Source organism: Thunnus maccoyii, chromosome 5, assembly GCF_910596095.1.
Source record: "Thunnus maccoyii chromosome 5, fThuMac1.1, whole genome shotgun sequence".
Lineage (NCBI taxonomy): Eukaryota > Metazoa > Chordata > Actinopteri > Scombriformes > Scombridae > Thunnus > Thunnus maccoyii.
Genome location: NC_056537.1, coordinates 14,046,535 through 14,062,565, shown reverse-complemented (window position 1 = coordinate 14,062,565; position 16,031 = coordinate 14,046,535). Strand labels below are relative to the sequence as shown.

The window sequence follows — 16,031 nt, the reverse complement described above, 5'->3', positions numbered from 1 at the left end:
CTTTAATAACTTCCCCCCACAGTAACAGTAATGTTGTTGTTCTGTGTTGTCGTATTATTTCATTTACTTTGTGATACGAGTATGAGACTATTTTGAGCAGTAGCCGCATTTCGTAAATTTAATTCACTGTGACGGAGAGCAATGGTTGCAATGAGCAGGGGTTTCGCAATGAAGATGGCTTTTCTAGATGTTTGTTACTGAAAAGAAGGTAGCCAAGCCTTTCTTCAACTTGCTCCGTGTTGTCTTCACACTCAACAATCTGTACAGGCATCAAAAATCGTAGTAGAGAACACAGGAAGCCCAAGCTGGCCACTCAAAACTTAACTATGGTGTAGCATATGGCATACCTACAACAGCTAAGTGCACAGGCTTTATAGCTACTCTGTAACTTAAAGAACAACTATGAATCCAGCTTTAGGCGCACACCACGGCAGGCTGTTTTATAAGGCTGCAGGGTTTTGGTATGACATGACCTTTAGCTGTAAAAACTGCCTTCAGCAAACTACATCAAAGCACAGTGTTTGGACATCCGGCACTTATAAAACACAGTTCAGACATATAGTAACACACACCTTCATGGCTTTTAAACAGCTGATGAAAAATACACTTTCCAAAGAGTAAATTATTCCTGCCGGCTGAAAAGCAAATTTCATTTTCTCATGTCTCCTGACAACAAAGATGCTGAACCCATTACTGGCTGAGGCCTCTGCATCACACACATTAAATGAAGGGTCCTCTAGCAATCGAAAAAAGCAATTTTCTCATTGAGCCAATAGATACTCCATTTAGTTCCGGGCTCTCTACGGACTGCTGCTGCCGTAGCGGGGCTGATACAGGCGAAAGCGAGTGTAGAGTGATGACCCAACCTCGTTTTCCCTCCGCCTTGCTGCTCTGAACCCATCGATATGGATACAGACGTGCTCCGCAGGCTGGATGAGGAGGGGAATGGAGAAAAGACAGAAGAACAGAGAGAGGATGTGCTCCAAAAGAAGAAAGAATAATAGATGAGATGATACAGAAGCGGGCGGATAGAGAAGATGGAGGGAGGGTTGTGGTGAATCAGGGCCAGTGATCAAATGACTGGCCAAAAAGGCAGCAGCCTAATTTGCAAGCACATCAGCCGACAGAAAAGAGAGAAAGAGTGAAACTGTGAGAGTGAGAGGGAAGGAGGAGACAGAAATCAGAGGCACTCAACCATGTGGAACCACAGATTGATTAATTTCAGCCCTTTTAATGAGCGCTGCTCTGCCAGGCCAGGCGGCATCAAGTCAGTCACCCCGTCCCTCTCAGCAGGAGCTGCCATACACTGCAATTCACACTATTCTATCTCTGCCAAGGACCAGATACCAGAGGAACAGTGAACTCTCCCCTCACACACACACGCCTTTCTTCTCCTATTCAGTTGTTTTTGCTGTTTGTTTCATCACTGCCACCGTGAACATGTGATTAAGAGCAACACATTATCAGAGGCACTATTAAAATGAGCGCACTGATCACCAGTGGCAAGTCTCACACCAGGTGTTCTGTGTCTGTAGGCGGAATAAATACCAGCTTGACTCAGTGGAGATTTAAATCCATTCAAACATGCTCCCTCCTAATTGCTATCGTCCGCAGTCCACCGAGGAAAGCGAATGCATTGTTGCTGCTAACCTTTATTCCCTGTATAAATTACACTGTAGGTTTACGAACCCTGTTGTTTGCATTTGCGTTTATCCTGCAGACATTACTTCTGTGTCTGAGCAACAAAACTATTTCCCAAAACACTCATGTGAATCAAGCTGGGGAGAGAAAAGCTTCAGGCGGAGTTTAGTCATCCGTGTTGGCAGCTGCTCCAGAAGCATCAATACTACTGTTTCTTTTTTTTTTTTTTTTTTTTTGACAAGGCAAATGCTCAGCCGCAACAGGGTGAACAAACACGCCTCTGTTTCCAGTTTGTGTGCTTCTCTCTCTACAAATTGTTAACTCCTAATCATTTGGTTTTGAGGTTTAAAAAAAAAAAAAAAAAAAAAGAGGGTGGAACAAAGAGACAGAGAAGGAGAGAAATCTGTACATGATGCAGCAGTATAGTAAATCAGCTCATTAATCACAACAGGAGCTGATTTGTCAGTCTGTCTGAGCTGGAGGGGTGTGATATGATTCTTCTCTCCTCTTTCCTCTCCTGACACACACTTTCCCGGCCTCAGGGAGACGGAGAGCCGGAGCGAGTGGTTGTGACTTTAACTTGAGGCAAGGCAATTCAGCAACGCACACTCACCTGGACGCTGGTTTGTGTTAATGGGTCCCTTGGAGCGAATCTCCTCAGGCGAAACCTGATTATGACCTGATTTCCAGCTGTTGCTGTAACTATATAAATGTTTGAGTCTTGTCTCCGTGGGTGGAAACTTTACTACTCAGAATCTGTGTTTTTTTTTGTCAGCTGTTGGTGTCCAAATTAAGCAGCAAACTTGAGATGAAATGACACTTGAGATGCCACACGCTCATTACAACGTAATAAAGCTTGTTCATTGTGTCCTCAAAAGTACTGAGGCTGGCTGGTTTCAGTGGAAATCAGAGGCAGAAGGATGAGGTGCTTTTGGATGATGCATGTCTCTGATAAATGTAAACTGACAGTGAACTCCTGCCCTACAGCAAAGGTAGCGCCGTCAGAGACATCCATCTGGTGACCCCCATACATCTCAGGCAGACAGCCTCCTCGGTTATGGCTGGACCCCCGTGGGAAGGATGCCAGCTTGGGAGACTGACACACATCGCTCCGGATCCCCCCTGCTGTCAGGTTTCCCATAATATCACCCAACATCATATAAAAACACACATTTAACCGCATTTCACTGATTGATTCAGGACATCGGAGGATATTTAGTGTGTGTGCATGAGTCTGATTTATTCCTTATGGAGAAATTAGCGACCTGACCTGAGGTTAACACAAGTCTACATGGTGTAACAGCCAAATAAACGACTTAAACAATTAGGGTGACCTTTCCACCTTTCGCATTTGTTGAAAATTTGTTTCAACATGTTCAGCTCGTCTGAGGAGAAAATGTAACTTGCAGCAACAAAGTCAGCAGAGAATCAAACACTGCGCACAACATCCCCCCATTAGACGTGCTGTTGTAAATAATGAACCCTTTCAACAACAAGGCAGACACGAAAACAAGGGAGGGAGACTTTAAATGTGATCATCTATCTCTCATTTCAACGTAAAACATTTAAGTTGGAGACACTTTCTGGTTTCTTACCTCAGAGCGCAGCTCAGTGCCGAAACCTTTGGTTGTGACAAGCTGTTTCCCTGCGAAAATATCACTAAACTGTCTATTTATGTACTACTGGATCTAAGTCTTCAGACAAAACAAAAACAACGCCGATCAGATGGGATGTCCGCGGAGGTGAATTGTGCCCGGCAGCGTCCAGCTAATAAAATCCACCGCTCCGAGATCTGCGATCCCAATTTGGACAAGCATGCAGTGTTAGAGGAGATTGGTATGCAAACAGTTTTCTGAACTCACTGAAAGCTGAGCGGCTCATCCAGTGGGCTGCTCTGCTCCGGAGGGCGGAGACTCTCCCTCCGACATACACGCCTCCGGTTTATCACTCCTGCGTTATCTGGAGAGGTAAACAGAAACTCAGTACAACACAAATTAAGCCTTTTACTTGTGAATTTTCCCAAAAAAAGAAGTGAATTCTCCATGATTCGTTTCTGTCACTTTTAAGCCATAAAGAGTTCAATAATTAATCCCTGAATGCTGTGTGAGATAAAAATGCCCCCCCCCTTTTTAAATGACAAAGACAATATTATGAGAATAAAGTATTTTTGTTGGTCTCAAATCAATTCAATTAGAAAATCTGGCCTCAGTTTCAGAATAAAGATTTTTATCGAAGATTTTAACTCATTCATTGCAGTCAGTTTTTTTTTTTAGATTAAAGGGATACTCCAGTGATTTAATGTTGCATTTACAAAAATCAAATTTAAAAGATAAATGGTCCAAATCAAAGCAGCAGAAGATGAGATATCTTGACTTTTATTTGGCCCAAGCTCCAAAAATGCTAAATCCTACATTTCCTGTAATGGATTTAACGGTGTCTCTCCATTTGAGCCTCTTTGCCTGGCAAATGTCTGTTTAAGTCAATGCGCCCATTAGATTAATTAGAAACACAGCTTTCCATTAACTGTTCCTCATTGTTAACTTTTAGTACTTTTCTGTTTTGCACAGTTTGTAGATTCTGGTGTTCACAGATGAGCACATGAATGTTGTTTGTAGATATTTTGCTACTGAAATATGATGTTAACATGATGTTGACATTTGATTCTCTTATAGAGGAGCCACACAATGAGCCTTTAGGCTTTTTGGCTCTGCCTGCACATCTCTTGTGTTTGTATGAATATTTCCTCATGTTTTAACCTGTTCTTATTTCTTATCTGACTTTTTTTACATTGCACAAACAAACAAAAATGTGTGGCCTCCAGCTGAGACTCCCAGACATTGGAGCGCTCCCTCCAGAGTTACAGCACACACTATATAACTGTTTTCACAAGCTAAGTAGATCTCCCAATGCCGACTGAACTGAACTTTCTAAACTTGGTGGAATGCCCCTTTCAATCTCAGATACTAAACTCTTTCTTTTTCATGTGGCTCTTTTCCTTTTCAACATTATATTTGAAGTAGAAACTTCAGTGGAAACTTGGTTGCAGGATTTATATCACAAAATGTTCACAAAACATGGACATAATGCTGTCAATCGTGACGAACCTTTACACACTGGGACATGGTGGATATCAGCATTATTCTGATTTATAGCCTACAGATGAAACAAGATGCAGTCAGCTGTGAAAGTAATACAAAAGTTCTGTGACTATAGTACAATGAATAACTGCTCCCAAAGAGTATCCTAAGGGTCAAAGTTACTTTTGTAAGAATGAGTATCGAGCAACAGATAAAAGACAACTCTCAGATAGGCAGCTGATAGTTATTGTTTGTGCCTTGTTAATTATTCATGCTGTGTGCCTCTCTCACAGTCAGAAAACAAGAGAAGTGCTTTTGTTTCGGGTTGGAGGGGGTGAGCTGGGGACCTGAAGTGTTTCTATCCCTCTGTGCTCCTCGTGTCACAAAATCTACTACAGATGGAGAGCAAGATAAGCACTCCAGAGACTGATCTTTTTGCCTTCTCCTCTGAGGTCGTGACACTGACATTCCCAGTGGCATACGTGATACTTCCAAACCGCCAGTCTCCTTGTGTTCTCTCCTGATCCCTTTCTTATTGGTGCTCGGGACCCTGCTGCAATTTTAAGTGCATTTCTGAAGTCGAGAATAAACGACAAGCAAAGGCTTAAAAGTGAATTTTGAAACAAGGCGGAGATTAGCGTATGGAAAGGTTGGATTCAAAGACTCATCAGGAGCTCGGTTCAGACACGGGGCCTCCGCCTGTGTAAGAAAAGTATCACAGGAATGGCTCGGCTGCAGAAAGAACAGCTGTGAGGTATTTTCTTTTTGGCTCCTTGGGTATTTTCAGAGGGCTCAGAGAGTAAAGAAAGGCTGAGGTGAATCACTGACTATACAGCCTCCTTCCCCCCTCCTTTCTTTAGGCGCTCATATGGATCACTGGTGTTGGGGAGCAGTCTCACAGATCAGTGAAGCAACAGACTGATTATTTGTTTTCCTTAGCTAATCAGTGATTGATCAACAAATGTAGTGATCTGTGTCCCTCAGGATGTAGTACACCAGTCAACACTGGGAACCAAAATCTGCTTACAGTCTCGGGTTTTGACCTTTCCGTGATGGTCCATGTCACTTAGCAGAGAAATTCAAAGAAACATATCTTGTGACTCAGAGATTTTAAATTCATTCAAGAAAAGATTTTTACAAATGTTGGAACTGACACAAAAGAAAACTTCTCTTCTTTTCATCTCCAAGCTCTAATTAAGGACATTTGAAGTGACTCAGATGAGGTGATGGAAGTTTTTGCTGCTGCAGGAAACAAGTTTCAGTGAAAGTTTCCAACTAAATCATGAGGATGTTAAAACCATAGTGAATTTGGATTGCACGCTGTGTGCATTACGTGTACAAAAACCATTTGAAACCCATATTTTTCTGGCATGATTTTGTGTTCAGTCTACTTGTACCTCCTCCATCCAAGCTGCTGGCAATGAAATTTACTTTTGTGTCCATGTTAATCACATAACACACACACACACACACACACACACTGATGGGCGGACTATACGAGCTTATAGGCTGTTCCTCACATGCACAGTCTTATCACACACAAACCTATTTAATTCAATTTACACAGCCCGCGCTTCTGTTTCACACACATAGCATCATACCATGTGCTATCTCATTAAACAGGCCATGGCCATGCTTCACAAGCTCCCACAAACTAGGCCTTATTGTTGTGCACACACACACACACACATGCACACACACACGGGCACACAGGGGATGTAGTCTTAAGGAATTTCCCCAGCAACAGCATGCAAGTAATTTAATATTGCATTTGTGGTGATGTGATTTTGGATTGTTTTGTCTTTAAATGTTTTTTTTTAATATGTAAATATTGAGTCCATGTAAACATGGGGTGTAATTTCACCGCTCTGTGGTTGTTGCACAGAGATAAAACTCTCTCTCTCTCTCTCTTCCCCATGTTTTGGCTTTGTGCAGTTTCAAAATGAAATCGAAGCTTCCGTTTAAACAACGCTGCGTCTTTTTTATTGACACAGACATGCCTAGTTTGTGGTGTACATTTGATAAAAGAATAGTTTGAAAATTTTGGGAAATGCAGTTATTGACTTTCTTGCCGAGAGTTATATGAGAAGATTGATAACACTCAAAATATGGAGCTTAACATAAAGACTCGAAACTAGAGGAAACAAAAAAATCTGCCTACCAGCACCTCTAAAGCTCACATATTAACACATTTCATCTTGTTTATGTAATCTTTACAAAACATCAATTTATAGGGGGTTGTATGTCAGACTATTTCTTGGCTGGGAGCAGTAAGAGTTTCCACTGGTTGCCTGGCAACTGCTTCCAACCCGGAAGTAGCCCAGTTAAAAAAAATGGCAAATCGTCCTTTTTACACATGGTTTTTGTATGGATTATACAAAAAAAAGATTTAACCTGTTAATTAGTGAGCTTTAGAGGTGTTGGCTGGTGGATTTTCTTGCTTTTGGTCTGATTCAGTCTAGCTGTTTCCCCCTGCTTCAAGTCTTTATGCTAAGCTAAGCTAAACAGCTGCTGGCTGTAGTTTCATATTTATTGTAAAAATATGAGCGAGAAAGTAAATAAGCTTATTTCCCAAACAAGTGCTTTAAATTTACATTTATCAGAAGCAGATACAGTGACTGATTGCACACTGTTTGGATTAGGCTCATATTCACAGAAAAGCAATTAGAAAGTGATTAGGCAACTTTGAAAAAAAAAAAGATAGAGCAGAAATCACAGTGTGAGGATCAGATACAAAACACTGATGAAAGCTTTAATGATTAAATTATTTCATTTTTTATTTTATCTTCCTGAACAAACAATAGACAGACTTGTCCCCAACTGATACCCATTTTGATTTCCATTATTCTGATAAATGTAACATCTCAACAACACGCAGTCGACATACATAAACACAGATGCACACACAAGAGACGCTGAACAAAACCTTGCAGCCTCAATCTGTCAGGGGGCATCAGACAGTGCTCAGGGGAAATGTGCCATTCGTCATGGCTTCCTGCCCCCCTCCACTACTCCAGGACCAGGATCAAATTGTGAAACGGGGTGTAGACGGGCAAGACTCATCTCCTGGATGCCCTGTAGGGAAACCACACACATTCGGTTACACACTGCCGCTAAATAGGCTTGCTGTCTTAAATTTTCCATTTCATTGTCTGAGTCATAATTCGGTTTTCCAGAATTTAACTTAAACGTGATTTGTCTTGACACAAACCTTTGTTCCTCTTTTGGAAAAGCTACTTACTCTTACCCTAGATATTTAAGCAAAAACCCAAAAAGAAAAGAGTTTCCCCAAGAATTTGTTTGAGACACTGTTCAATATCAGAGTGCTTTCATATAAAGTCATCAGTGAATTTATGCATCTCCATCTGGCTTAGTCTGCGTCTGTCACATAGCCAAGTTGAGGAAAGAGTAGAGAGGCAGGCGGCGACAATAGAAATGACAGTCTCACTCTTTAAGCTGGAAGGTAATGAATCATATTTATTTGGAAACACTTTCATCTTAACAACTCCTGTGGTAATGGTGTGTGTTACCTGGCTGTAACCTAGCAACAAGCCCCCAACACTGTTTAGAGGAGTAATTGGACAAATCTGTTGGAAGAGGCGTAAAGTAGAAAATCAGATATGCTGAATCTGAAATTAGAAAGCTTTTAGAACAGTATAGAAGTATATTTAATGCTTTCTGCACTGTTTCATTTTCACTTTTCTTCTGTTTCTGTGTGCATTCCTCTGCATTAAAAAACACCTGTAGGCAATCTAGTGTGAGGCTTTCCACCACCTTAATAATTACGGATGTCTACCTGCTGTAGCTCAGTCAGTGACAGGAGCCCGAGGATATGAGAGAGAGAGCAAGGGAGGACGAGTGGGAGGGGAAACTGGGGGAGAGATGTATGTCAATCTGGCAAGATATTTTATCCATTTCTTCTTTCAGGAATACCACACAACAGAAACATCTGCTGGGTCTGGGTTTAACCAAGCAGTGAACAAAAACACACACTTGAGGCACCGCTATTGGGTGAGAGTAAATGGAGAGTGTAAAGATGGAAACAAGGAGTGACTGGACCATTTTTGCTCTTGCTCCATCTCTATGTACAGTAAGTGTGCTGACTCTCTCTCCTCCCCCAACCCTACGCTGTCTTGCGGTGACAGGCCAAGCGTGGCTGAACTCCCTGCATATAATGTACCTCCCAGTGTTCCCAGGAGGATGAACTGGTTGGTGAATGCTGGAAAGTAGGCCAGGGGAGCCACCGCTGCATCCCCTCCTCCTCCTCCTCCAGAAATCTGATTCACCAGGAGGGAATAATCCATTCATCTGTCACGCAGAATTTCTCTCCTCTTTAGTTACATTTGGGGATGTTGTTCACCTCAGATAACATGTTCTTTTAATTCTGCAGATTTATTTCTTACATTCATCAGTTGCTGTAGGTGGGCTTCTGTGAGTGTTTTGATAAGGCATCACCATCTGAGCTCCTTCTGTCAGAGGACTGTGGTTGCATGTGCAGCACAAGTATGAAGCTCTGTGGTTATTGGTCCAGCCCAGACACAATTTCTGGTCTGGGAGACTTGGGAGGTGGAACTGTGGGATATAAAAGATTTTGAAAATGAATTATGATCTGTGGATTGAGGCATTGTGGCCTATTACACTGTAAAACTTTGTCAGCTGGTTAAACCTAAAAACGTAAGAAAAACAGAGGTGTTCAGTAAGTGTGGCAAGAAATATTTCACACTTCTTAAACTGACTACAGTGAAACACTTTTATCACTGAATGAATCAGTAGCTTTTAGCAGTGGAGCTCCCCTCAGCTGTTACGGTATTATTTGGCTAAAAGCTTACTGAAAGACGAAAAGAAGACAAAAGCCACAGAAACAATCATAATGTGATAACTCTGTAGCCAACAGGTGGCTGCTGATAATAACCATAGGTGTCACCCGGCCTGGGTATTCAGGGCTGTAGCCCCGAATAATTCTCCTCTTGTCACTAAAGAAGACGGCAGTGTTGTAATTTTGTATCTTCAGTGAACAGAACGGAGGCAAGACCCAGGGGCGTTGGCTGGACTGTTAACCATCAGGGACTGAGCCTAGATTCTTCTCCATCAAAAAACTTTTAAAAATGCATTTCTAAATAGACTGTTTCCAAGCATTTTTTTCTTGTATGTGAGGGCTACACGCTGCTTTAAAAATGTGGGTTTGGATTTGATTTACCATATAATCTGGACATGAATATGCTAGCCACTCAAATGTCTCAAACCAAAACGAACGTCATATCAGATAACTATTACCATTACCAGGCCTACATGATGGAAAATCCTCAACACCCATAATACGATGGCGGTTTACTCAAAGAGAGTGAGATACTTGATATAAACCACAATAGATGATAGATGATACACTTTACGTATACTGTATATTACACCTGACACTGACCTACAGTGATGTGCGTGTGACATATAAATCATTTAGATTCTGTGTTTATTTCCTAGTTAAATCTGACATCACTCATGAGTGAGCAAGCTTTTTAAACTGACTACCGTTAACAGCTCAGCTAGTAGCCTAAAGTTTTGTTTTATGGAAGCTGTGGTAACTTAGCTGTCAATGTATAACATGATCAGAACAACTTGCCTCAGGTGTTATCACTGTTAATAGGATTATCAGACCAATAAAATATAAAACCTTTTGGCTGTCTATCACAAGACTAGGCTAGTTTGGTGTTATTGCCAAGGGGAGACACAACTAAGCTATCATTGCTAACGGTTTAGCTGGCTACAGTACAATGCAAAGTACGTTAGCTGTATATAACTTATGCTCTGCTCATATCATCTTCACGTAATGTGGAACTCATGCAGACATTTACACACCTTGTTTTCCTGGCTCAGCATGAGAGGATGTTTTTGCCACTGCTTCAGCAAGAAAAAAGTTTCTTGCTTCAGCAAGAATTTTAAGCCCCAAACAACGTATGCTTCATGCTAATATGCTAATTATGTCTCTTTAGAAACATAATTTGATGAGTTTAGTGAATTCATGTTTATCATTTTCTGAAATTGGTCTGAAGATGAAAACTAATTATTAATTATTAAAATGTTAAATTAAAGGGGACCTATCATGCACATTCCTGGGTCCATATTTTTTTTATTCTGGGGCTCTACTGGAATATCTTTGCATCATTTACAGTTGAAAAAACTTCTTATTCATCTTATATTGGCTCTTTACGCAGCCCCTCAGGTCAACCTCTGTTTAGCTCCTGTCTCTTTAAGGCCCCCCTAGCAATAAACCCACACTGTTCTGCTTGGTTAGCTACATAAACAAACAGTAGCAGTAGGATTTCACTGCTTTTTCTCATTCTTTACTTGAAATGGAAACTTCTCAAATACATACGTACATGTTGAAGCCCAAATCTGATCAGAAATATGAGAGTGGACGACGTGAACAACCCATGGAACTATCTTAGCAACAAAGGCTATGGAGGGCTGTTTGTGGGATTTCGGAGCAGGCTGGAGTCTGAGCTTTTAACTTTCAGAGAGCATTTTTACATATGTTCACCTCTAGTTTTAATAGACATCCAACATCATAATGGTATAAAAATAACAGAAAATCACAAAGAGCTTTTAAGTTTATGACAAAAAATAGTTGATTCCACTACATTTCTGTATGATGTTTTACAGTGTACTTTTGTGGCACGTCTACTGAGGCCTGGATGTCTGGTTTCAAGAGCTTTTAACTGGAGAGCAGTAACCGGGTGTGGAAACAACACTGTCATGGTGGTCACTGATTTTTTTTCCTCCCTCCGGCCAATCACAGACCCTGCAGACCAAGATTAATGTGGAAAACTGTTAGTGCAGTTTGAGCTGGGGGCTTTCAGGACCATAACTCTTGCTACTGTCCTGTCCCACAACTATAGTTGTTTTTTAATGCCCACGAGCCTGTAATGACGTTCCCAGAGTTTATGTTGGACCTGCTACACTTAGCACTGCAGCCTCTTTACAGATGCCCAGGTAATTTTCATGCTTCCCTTTAGAGAGCTGGTATACATAAATGAAATATGGATGCATCTCGAAATCAACTCCAGCGGCATCTCTTGAATCAACTTTGGGGATGTTTCCTTGCCAACTCCTGCTTGGATACCAACATTTCCTTAGCAACTGCATAGCCAGCGGCTATATATGTGCATTTAATGCTGACAGGAGCTGTAGGGCTCAGCTGTTGATGGAACACAGTTATCCTTTTTCTCATTACTGTCTGCTCCATGTGAGATTCACCAGGCCTGAGGGAAACCATAAGGGACGTACATGTGTGTGCACAGTGTGGCCAATAAGGAGAACAAGCCCACTTCTCGGAAACACCTGTCCAATATTCTGACCAGAAATATGAGCATACAAACAAAGGATTTTTTCCTCATTACACTCCAGATGTCATCAGATATAGATGTAAACACAACTCCCTGAGAAAAATGAAAATCGCTCAAACACGTCCAATGTGCCATATCTCACATGCATAATTTCATTTGAGATCATGAAACACAAATCAGGAGCTTCCTCCTGTGACAGCAGTGAGCGCTAACCTGTTTCTACATGCACGGAAGCTGCAGCCATGCTTGCATTGACAAACACATAAGGCAGGGAATACCCCAAAACCAGCCTCCAAAACAAAACATGCTGCACTGGATGGATGTTTACTTTGGTCCTGTTTTCATGGATAAATGAATAAATGCCTCAATCTGGAGAAAAGGTGATGTCATGCTTAAAGAGACACCGTGACATTTCATGTTTTATTTGGATATTTTTCTTCACCAGAAAGCAAGTTGCAATGTTTAAAATGTCAGAGGATGCTTATAAAGTCAGTGGTGATCTTTGAGGACAAACCAATACAGACATTGTAATTCTTTATTGATCTGTATTGTAGACGGAATTAAAATAAGCGTATTGACCGTGGACCTTAAATTCGTGCGCCACATCACCCCCCCATTAGGTGGCCTCCACCATCAGCCCCTGATGGTTGTACAAGGTCATCAGAAAAAGCTTTTAAGAGGTAGGATCCACCTCTTGAAATCCCTGCAGCCAAAAATTGCGTGCTCAAAAACCACCATCAGTATTATGGTGCCACTATGAAAAACTTGTACCCTTGACTGGCAGGGTGTGTTTGATACAACTGTTTGATATGTTTTAATTGTATTAACGTTTGTTTAAAGCTGATATTATCAATATTTTCATATAAAAGTCCCCCCCCCCCCCCTTCCCCCAAGTGGCCAAAAACACAGTTAATGCAGGTTTAGATATTTGCACAGAGGACTTGATATTGAGTGAATTATTCTGGTGAAATAAAGTACATTGAATTGCCTTCTTCACAAGGAGATCGGGACATTTTAACCCGCAGATGCTTCCATATGGTTAAATCCAGGGCTGAAATCACTCACTATTAACTACATAGTGCTTTACATTTACTGTCTGCCATTTTATTTGAGTGTCCAAAGTGTGTTAATGTTTCCACTATATATAGTGTATAGTATATATCTAAATTTACTGCTTAATATTGTCAATTATATAGAGAGTAGTGCGTCAGTGAATGAGGGAGTGATTTCAGAAAAAGCCTACTCACACCACCCTACTACTACATCTGCTAAATACAATCATTCTAAAAGTCAATTAAGATTAAATTACAAAGAATTATGTCAAATAAATAATAATTTTAAGATTATTTAAACTAATTTAACAGAAATGAAGACAGCGATTATGGCTTTGGTTACCTGCTTTGGCTGTGGAAGATCATGACGCCAATAAGTCTGTCAAAGAAAGTGTAGCGATGGAAAAATAATGGACAGTTATTTGTCCACCAGAGCAGAGATGATCCCAAACACATCTGAGCGATGTGACACATTCATTTACCGATAGATCTCTGTCGTATTATTTGCAGGTCTGATAGGTATTCAGAGATAATCCCGCTGATTGATTGGAACGGTTTATCATGAGAAACTGAGGCACAATGGTGTCATTATTTCTAGACAAGGACAAGACAAGGTGAAGGTGGAGAATCTGATTGAACATTTAACCTTGAATCACCCATTAGTTATGATTTAAAGCTGAGCCAATGAGCTCAGAGTGCCTGCTTTGAAAAGGCACTTCAAGATCCATCTGTTGCACCATCAAAGAATAAATGACAAATATGTCACATAGCATATGAGAGGAAAGGCTTAATGAAAGTGGAAGCAATGAAAAAAGTAAATAGGAAATGAGAAGCAGCACGGGTTGGCTCTTATTTTAATCTTCGTGTCAAAACTCAGCAGGAGGTTTCAGGGGAAACACCTGACTGCTGAGTTTCATATAAAAGCTCATTTTTAAATCATAAATCCATGAACTCCAAGTCCATCAGGGGACAATTGATGCCTTTGTCAGTTGGCAGTGTACGTATTCTTAATAAAAAAGGATCTGATTCTTTGATGTGATATTTATATTCCCTCGGGATGAATGTTCAATTTGCTCTGACTCTGCGATACCACTCAGAAACTGACAGATACATAAAACTTTAACGTGAGATGTGGATTCAGGGACTACTGCTCATAAAAAAAAGCAAACCTCTTCCATCAGTTTTCCTCGTTTGAATTTTACAGGAAGACTTGTTATAAATCTGCTCCAACCGCTCACCTTATGTCAAGAGCTTCCAACTCAGCTGCTTTCCGTTTCTTTATTAAACTGTTTATCCTGAAGGAAAGTGCATTGTTAATTACAGCTAACGATACAGACGTTCGGCGCCGGAGGGCTTTGTTTAATAATGAAAGCATTTTCCTCTCTCCTGGCATGCATGTGACAAACTGCACACTACTGGTAAACTGGAACAAATTACTACATGTTTTCTTGTAGGCCAAACACTGGTCAAAAGATGAAACCCACGGGTGCAGCTCCGAGGTGAAAACAGACAATCTGACTACAGTCTTTATTAAAGCCTTTTGTCTTCAATTACATATCACAAGTTTAAACTGTAGACTTGAAAGCAGTAATGGAAAACCTGAGAGGGATTTCTTTGTGTAAAGCCATGTTAGTAGCTTTTAATGTGGACTGCTTCCAATCTACTATGAGGGTGGTTTCAGTAGGTAGAAGAAGGCTTGATTGTACAACCAGCTATTTGACTAAAGTTCATTTCTTGACTAGAATTCATTTCTTTCTCTCAGCTGCAAAAAAAACCATTTTTTTTGTCTTCAACTGAGTTTTACAGATACAGTAAAGCACTATATTAAAAGGGAATTACAGATTTAAAACAGAACATTTTAAATTGAGGCAGGAGAGGCCGGGATATGTTGATTGTAGTAGTATGAGTCATGCTCCACAATTCATGGATCCTACATTTCCCATAATGCAACTGGATAGACAAGACAGTATTTCAGTAGACTGTCTTTGCATGGTAAATGTCCACTTCTTTCAAACTCCACACCCTCAGTTTGTAACACAGGCTTTCTGTTGAAGTTTCTCAAGCTGAAACTGAAATATATGACAAAAAAATATTTGCTCAGTTTCTTGTTAACAAGAAACCATATAGCTAAACCTGTAATTTTCACTTTCTCTAGTTGATATAGGCTACAATATAATCTCTGTTGGCACTGACTGGATCTTTTTCTTGTTTTAATGATATATGGAAGTTTCTTGTTATAAAAACTTTGATTACTGGCATAGAGAAGGCCCATAGACTGGGAAAAAAAATAATGGATGTAGTCACCGTGATGTTACCCACTGGTTTGTCAACTCCCGTTTTGAAACCTTGAGTTCGGCATTTTGACAGTCTCCATCTTGGATTTTTGGACCCAGAAGTAACCTTATTTGGGTGGAGCTGATCCTAACGCTAGCTGCTAGCATGGTTAGCCCATATGGTTAATTGTGAGAATGCTAATGCTAATTTTGGCTAGCAAAAAAACAGGCTTAAAACAAAATGTACTTACCGGAAAACTTAAGAGCTGACTCCTTAGAGGATTTTTTTAGTACAACTGATCTCTGGACAAGACTTTTTAGGCAAACAAAATGTTACAATTAACTTTCATTAACTGAAAACACACTAAAATAGCGACAGCCAATACTTCTATTCTAATCTGCCAACGTTGTTGTCATGGTAACGACTTGTCAATCACAAGGTAGCCACGCCCTAAAGCATGCCCTGCTTTATCGTTTATGTTACTCTAAATGGGACCAGAATCTACATAGTGAAAATCATGATGTATTAAAGAAGACTTGAAACTAGCGATTGGGACCATAAACTCATTAGGACAGTGTTTACTGAGGTAATAAATCAAGTGTAATTTTCTCATAGATTTCCATATAATATATATATAATATAATGTATAA

At 40.5% G+C, this 16,031-nt stretch overlaps 1 protein-coding gene across 9 annotated transcripts in view; it reads right to left on the bottom strand.

Annotated features, from left to right (window-relative positions):
• Positions 1-15,822, bottom strand: part of tspan18b (tetraspanin 18b) — a 44,469-nt gene extending 28,647 nt beyond the window's left edge. The window contains exons 1-6 of one of the 9 annotated variants that reach the window (XM_042412045.1): positions 15,632-15,822; positions 9,122-9,290; positions 8,899-9,026; positions 8,249-8,305; positions 7,645-7,793; positions 3,504-3,600 (exon numbers count right to left, since the gene is read on the bottom strand). The gene's annotated coding sequence lies outside the window, so the exon portion shown is untranslated. The other 8 variants (XM_042412044.1, XM_042412046.1, XM_042412043.1 and 5 more) reach the window with 8 other exon arrangements.
• Positions 15,823-16,031: the final 209 nt, after the last annotated feature.